The following is an 8155-nucleotide window of genomic DNA, read 5'->3' as shown; positions in this document are numbered from 1 at the left end:
CTGGCACTGTTTCCAGCTTGAACGCTTTATGCAATGACTGTATGGTTCACAATGCACATTTCTCACCAGCAGGTGAGAGAAGGTAAGACTGAGTGGTTCTGTCATTTCAGGTGAGTTTTTCTATGACACATTGCTGCAAAATGTTTGAATAAGACTTTTTTGTTGTAATGTTTATTAAAGTATAAGATTATATGATTATAATAAAAACTAAAAGGGGCCATTTTTATGGTTTGTTGATAGCTTGAACCACTCATACAAAGACTGCAGAGGTCAAACTGCACGGCTCTCATTAGGAGGCTAATTAATTAGGAGATACTAAAAAATGTGGAGATGTATAGATGCTTGGTATTTCTTTCATTCAGTCATACAATAAAGAATTGCATTTAAAAAAAATGTCAGGTGCTCTAAAATCAAACAAAGCATTTCAGCTTTCAGTCCCGACATACAACCCTGCATCAGTGGCTAATCTTGACCTACATAAACCCAAGGTGTATGATATTAGATTAAACCTTCAAGCTGTCACCAACCAATATGGCACCATCAGTCATCCTTTTAAAGCATCCATCCGCCTGTCCAGATGCTTTTCCCCCCGCAAGGTTTCTGTCTCTGCCATGGACTTCATTCATTGTTCCATGCTCCCCAGCTTGAGGTGTTGTGTCAGGCCTGACTCATGTTCACCTGTGGTTCTGGACCCTTTTTTATTAGTTCCGCAAACTCGCAGATGGAAAGAGTAAATTGCTGAGGAATGCGCAAGGCTTTTTTGTGTTTGATGTTAAAGGAACAGAAACCTATGATCATACAGGTTGGTCATCAGTGCAAACGTGTACTTCCTGAAGTAATAAAGCAAAATCCCAACCACAAGGTACAAATTACAACATAATTTACCATTGAGATATATGTGTGTGTGCGTGTGTGTGTATACAAAATATATATATATATCAATCAAAGAATGCTTTGGTTTGAGCTTTGACCTAAAATGAGTTTTGTTTAAACATTTGCTCCTTCTCAGCTGCCTCGCCTCCATGCATCCCTCCATTCAAACCTGAGAGAAATCTTATTTGGACATGGAGAGCTTTGTGGAGGGCCGCCGCTGCAGAGGGGGGATTGGACAGATTGACTCATGCACAGTGTTCAGAGCAGCTTTCAACGTTCACCTGCAGCGCTACAGGGAGAAACGTTGCCAGCGTTAAATAATCAGGCACACAAATAACATGTTCTGTGCTTATTCTACAAATCAGTGGGTTTTGTTACAGTTTAAAAAATAGCATATCCATTACATAGGCATTATTAATCAGATTTTTTGTGACAAATGTTTTTGTAAATCTGGTCTAATATGGTCTCCGAAACCTGAATATGATAGTTTTCTGTATTCTGTTCATTTTTTAGTCATCATGTAATGATAGAAAGTCTGTGAATGCACAGAACTGATAATATAATTTCTTCATTATTTTTGAGAACAGGTTTGGTGAGGTTACAGGTCCTGATCTCAGAGTGCTGATTCTGTAACTAACAACATTTTCTGCCTTTTCTCTCACAAAATATTTATAAATAAATATACATGCATATACTGTATTATAAATAAAAAATGAATTCACTCTAAGAAAATTCTACAGAGCCAACACCTGCATAAATTTTATGTTATTTACCTATGAATGATAGCAGATTTCAAAGCATTCCAAATATTGAATCAATTTGTTTAACAAATCAGTTAACAAATATATTAAACACTTAAAATCATTAGAAGGAATTAGCAAAGACAGTTGCAAAAAGAAAAATATTGTGACCTTTGATATAATACAATGTTTACTTTATTAAGTGATAGAGAGCCATGAAATAAATTGGTGATACCTTTCTGCACAGCACAACAGTGTGGATTTTTTGGCCAATGGATATAAGTATCTGATTAAGAAAAAAACATTTATAAAATAACACATAAAGGAAATTTGGCTCCCTCAAATTAAAGAGAGGGCAGGTTTTACTAGCAGAGCACATAAACAATTGATGAAAAAGAGCCGGTATTTTTACTGGGCCCCATTCATTTCCTAATATGGAATTTAATCAATTGCATGGGCGGAGTCATAAACTATATATCTGTCCAGGCCTATCAATCATTGAATCAATGGCATTTTATGACACTGGACACCTGCTGACTTTTATATATTTTCAACATCTTGTTATTGCCAGTCCTTAATCACTGTTGGTTTAGCAATATTCTCAGTGAGGGTTGTGAAAAGGGTTTTTTTATCTTAAATCCACAGCAGATTCCCTTTCGTTTTGATCTAGAAATTGCTATGCAGTGTTGTGGTGCATGCAAGATGGTGCCAGCGCCTATAGACTCTCTGATGAGCCACACTCAATTGGCCTGCTGAATTTATCTGGGCACTAACCTGAGAGTAGCCCTAGGCTGAGTCACCAGGGGGCACGTCCGGGCTGGCAGAATCGGGCCAGGGACCCCAGGGATAGGGAGAGCAGTGGGGGTTGAGGGGAGCCGCCTGTTTTTTGCCCAAGCTCTGTGAACGAACAGCAAACATTAGCAGACAGCTGAACATGCAACATTTGAAAATGTTAAATGTCATGGTGATTCGGAGTCCCCGTGCAGATTTGGTGGAAGGGCAGAGAGTGGATAGGGGAGGGCTGAGGAGGGGTTCAGAGCTGTCATTTGGCCTAGATTCACTCAAATATTCATTCATGATTACAATGGAGTCCCATCAGCATCACTACAGAATGAAAGGGATTTCTTAGGTAGAGTTTATATCAGTGCATTTCATTCATTAGATATACAGGACATGCTATGGCTGACATATTGGTCAAATTAATGTTTTGAAAATCCGGTAAATTCTTCAGCAAAAAGACTGTCAAAAGATGTCAAAGTGTGATTGAAGAGACTAGAGACATAAAAATAACTGCTTATATTAAAACTGTGGCCTGCCACCCCAACGTTTATACCTTCAACTTGATGCAGTTGGGAAATTTTGCAGCCAAATGACAAAATAACTCAATGGCATTTGTGGGCAAAATGGCCTGATGGAAAGGAACCCTGGGCTCCACTGTTTATCTGGGCAAACAGAATTTTGATAATCGCATCTGTGAAGCCACATCTCCATCTATATTGTTATTAACTCATGGGTGCCTGAGCTGCTTAGCCAAGCAATGGTGGGTGACTGTTATGATAATGCAGTCATCATTCTTCACAGCAGACATTTTGGACGTGAGATATAGACGCCACTGTTGAGGTGATGGGGACATCTATCTTGGAAATGGCTGCAGGTGGGCTTCACGATCAGCCGCTTGTTTTCTGGGCAATTGCGGCCTTAATTAGAGCATGGCTGGAGCTGAGCTGTCCATATGGAACTTCGGCGGCAATTTTCAATTCTCGTTCCGCGCCTGTGGGCTCTTCAGCCAAGCACATGGCGAAAGTGAAGGGAAAGGATCCACCTGTTTACTTTATCTTCATGCTGATGATATCTTTCGCCCAGGAAGCCGGAACTTGCCTTATTGCATCCTGCAGTTACTGCAGCTTTGTCCCCTCCTTCAGACAACATGACAACCCCTGGACTGTGCATGTAAGAATGTAAGAGCAGAGTTCTTGACTGAGATGTAAACATGTGGGACAGGTTTGCTCAGATAATCCTGTCAACGATCACATGGAAGGTTAAGTAGTCTTCTTGTGTGGAAAATACATGCCAATTACCAGATGGCCAAATGGGATATACATACATGTGCTTACAACTCGTCACCAGGAAATAAATGTAAAATGAAAATGTGTGTAGGGCTTATATCATTTGTTGTCTTATCTTCTTCTGTCTTTCCATTCAAAATAATAGGTTGATTTCAGGTGACATCACGCCAAGGCACAAAATTCAGGTGGAGGGCAGGAAGTGAAGTAGTGAGGATCTGCCACCTGAAAAGATGCCCATGTTTTGTATAGTTTAAAGCGACTCTAACTGATAAAAGTCATTACACCTCGCAATGTAAATGTCAAAAATTTCTCCTGTTGCAGCAAAAAATCAGCACAGAATTTCATGTTACAAGGCTGGTTGGAGGGTTTGGTTTTCTTTTTCACAAAAAGCAGGTTGGTATGCGATGGGATGGGTTCCCACCAAGAGCTCGCTAAACACTGAACACGGGCATTACTATGTAAATAATGAAAAACTAATAGAACACATTCAGCTAAATACCATGCATTCCAGTTGATGTTGCATATACTTATGCATATAGATCTATTCACATACTCTATATGTTTATTGTTTTTATAACACCACTCCAGCATGACAAGCTTTGCACACAAGAACTTCATATATGTGTATTGGTGTTTTATGATGTGACGATAAAAATGATTTGATTTGATTTGATAACACTTTTTTTATGTAGGCTTGTTAAAACCGTAACATAGAGGAGCAATGATTTCTAAACTGTGGTACTCATGACGCATTTGGTGAAAATATCATATTTATATATTTAATAAAGGACATATTTTACATTTACATGTAAAACACATTCAAATATCTGGAGAAAAAAATGTTTAATAAGAATATTCCATTAATTCAGATCTAGGATGTCTTATTTTTGTGTTCCCTTTATTTTGTTTGAGAAGCATACTGTATCTGAAGTCTTTCCGAAATTCAGTCGTGGTGAAGAATTTGCCATTTTTAGCCAGTCACAAAATGAGATTTTCCCACGATACCATTTTGATGTGTGTAGCTTTAGATGCAAATGAGGAGATGAGAGGCGGGACGAAGAGGAGAGCAGCCTATAGACATGAGAAAGAGGAAGTATACTTTCATATGAAGACATAAGGGAGACATTCCTGATCTGACCATCTGCCGCTCTCTGAACGGTGAAGCAGACAACCACTCTTTAGACATATCACCATTTCTAGCCACTGCAGGACCATAGACAGGCTAAGGGAACTCATAGTAATGTTAAATAATCTCACAAAGTGAATTTTTCATAATAGGGAACCTTTAACCAGCACATGTCCAAGCCCATCTAAAGTTTTCCAGAGTCCAATTTGCTCAGTGGCACCTCAGTGGCACCTTGGCGCTTCGGGATTTGAAACCGGCATTTGAATCCAGAGGAGAATTGGGAGAATGCCATGTGGTCAGATGAGACCAGAATAGAAACTCATGTTTGTAGGGGAAAGAATGCTGAGCTGCATCCCAAGAACAAAACTCCTTTTTTCAGTGAGAGCATTGAAGATGAAACATGGCTGTATCGTCCAGCATGACACTGATCCCAAACGCATGTTGCTGTATATACATGCTGCTGTATTTTGACCTTTAGGCCCAGCATAATTTTTGGCTCTTATTGCAGCATTGTTGTGATGCCTAGGCAGTCCTGGCCTAGCCAGTCACATACATGCATGGGTTCTAATCACCCACACCGAACGTGCAGCAGCTGGGGGTGATTAGAACCCATGCATGTATGAGACTGGCTAGGCCAGGACTGCCTTTATACTGTATACTGAACCCTTTACACTGTAAGCTAGTTTCGCCTTGCGAATGTGTTAACATTAATTCCATGTGCAACTTGGGGCAGTGGTGGCATAGCAGTTAAGGAGGCGGCCCCGTAATCAGAAGGTTGTCGGTTCAAATCCCAAAGCGCCAAGGTGCCACTGAGGTGCCACTGAGCAAAGCACCATCCCCACACACTGCTCCCTGGGCGCCTGTCATGGCTGCCCACTGCTCACCAAGGGTGATGGGTTCAATGCAGAGGCACATTTTGTTGTGTCACCATGTACTGTGCTGTGTATTAAAATGACAATCACTTCCCTTTTTTTTTTTCAGTTCGTTTGTGCCTCTCTCCTCTCACCACAACGTGGCATGACAATATCATATTTACGTATGATTCTGTTAATATACAGTATGTGTTAATCATTACAGAGGAGCATTAACATGCACTGTTAAAACACACATCACAGGTTGTGAGGGACAAACAAAAATTTTCTTTTGTTTGTCCCTCACAACCTGTGATGTGTGTTTTAACTGTGCATGTTAATGCTCCTCTGTAATGAATCAGCAAAAACACACAACATAAAAAAAAAGATCATTAAAGCTGATCATTTTAAGTCCTCGTTTTATGTTCATGTCAGTGACTCCATTTTAGGATGTTGCCCTTCAGTCATGCCTCGCTAGATTTTCCATTTGCCCACTCACATCCCTTCTCCCACTCCTGTCACTGTGAAATATGCGTCTCCTCCTCCTTCTTCCCTTGGGGAACAAGATGCAAACCAGCGGGTCCAGTCTGAAGCTTTAATTCCAGTGCTATCATGATTTCCTCATAGATAAAAGGTCATTTCAACCAAAGCAAAACTCAAAGAGCCAATAAAAATGAAGAGTCTGTGCAGCTGACAGTGACAGTGTACTTCCTCTAGGTAGCCACGGTGGAAGAGAACAAATGAACTGCAGTCGCAATGGAGATGAGCTGAGCCTCTGGAGGTGAATTTCTGAGGCGCTCAGCTGGAATCTTATAATCCACAGACACTAAGTTGCTGTGGCACGGCTCTGGCGGTGAATTTAGAAAGTTCAGCAAACGTGCCCAATTAAAGCACATGCAGACACACACACATACTTCACCACACAGCGAATGCCTGCTCTGTATTTTATTGAGCAGATAAATGCAGCACCGGCATACAAACAGGATTACATATGATAAACAAGTAGTTTATTGCTGCAATTAATCCATAAATATTTAACCCATAAAAATAAATGAGCGCAATTAGAGCTGCTGGTGTACAGTCTGACCTACTACATGGATTTGGAAGTCATCTCCACCAGAGACAATCCCTACATAAAGATGGTGACAAGCTGATTCTGACCTTTTGTTTGTGTATTTAAATTAATTTCAAATGGATACGCATGGCTGCCGTCGCGCCACATGCTTGGGGTTTGTTCACAGTGGATCTGGACGCATTTAATTTTCAGGTGCAACCAGATGAAAATATTCAACCTCACAGTACCATGTGGTTCACAGCATAGTTGGGAAAGTCATCTGAATCAGTCCTTACTTAAAAAAAAACACCAACACTGAACAATCCTAATTCAACGGTACTGGCAGACATGAAACCCCTAACCAACCCAGAGCTTCCACCATGCTATAGATGTTACAGCTGCTTGTAGTCACTTGATGTTGTAGCAGGATACCCAATCTGCTCTCTACATACTGATGATGGTTTGAAGATAGACCCGTTGCCACAGATTTTCAGCCTTTTCTTTTTCTTTCCCTTCTTCAAGAAGTCCACCCCACCCTCGCTCAAGCAATCTGCGGTATCTCAACCCCAAAATGTATTCACTCTGCTCCAGAGACCTGGATAAGTAGGGCTAATTACTAAAGTTTATGTTCAGCCAAAAAAATAAGGGAGTGTGCCTGTTATTACACCAGCACAGGGAGGATGCTGGTTCAACTATGCGGACAATAAGATGTAAATGCTTGTACACAGCAAAGGGTGATGCAGTTATCTGGAGATCCACTCCTTCTTATTACATAATCGGTTTGGAAATCCTCTTGTCTGGCCCAACTGCTGCCACATTCGCTGCAGCGTAAATGGTTATGCGCCACATACTGAAAAAAAACAGTTGTGCATTTACAAGCAGATTTTATGTCTTAACGATGCGGTTTTGCCTTTGAACGTCCATTAATTGCTGAGTTCTGCTGCAACATTAAACTGCCATCCATTTAATTGTGGAACATGTTGTGCTTCTCATGATTTCATACCATTGAACAATAAATGCAGCTGTAAAGTTTATTATTTATTTCTTGTGTTCGAGAGCATAATACTGCTCGTACCCCCAAACTGTATGTGCCGTATGCAAATATGTAGCACAACTTTTCCCTTTGTTGCAAATAAGTATAATGTCTTAAATTTTTTTCATACGAAAATTTAAATGAATCAGGAGCCGTAAGTGTCTGGAGCCGTAACTGAACTGAAGGCCAAATGCTGTGTATAAAGTGTTCCAACGGGGATAAATCAGACCATGGACTGACGTAGACATGGCACAGAGGACGTGGTGGCCTAGTGGTTAAGGAAGCGGCCCCGTAATCAGAAGGTTGCTGGTTCGAATCCCGATCTGCCAAGGTGCCACTGAGGTGCTACTGAGCAAAGCACCGTCCCCACACACTGCTCCCTGGGCACCTGTCATGGCTGCCCACTGCTCAC

This window comes from Denticeps clupeoides, chromosome 15, assembly GCF_900700375.1.
Source record: "Denticeps clupeoides chromosome 15, fDenClu1.1, whole genome shotgun sequence".
Taxonomy (NCBI): Eukaryota; Metazoa; Chordata; class Actinopteri; order Clupeiformes; family Denticipitidae; genus Denticeps; species Denticeps clupeoides.
This window is presented reverse-complemented; position numbering follows the sequence as displayed.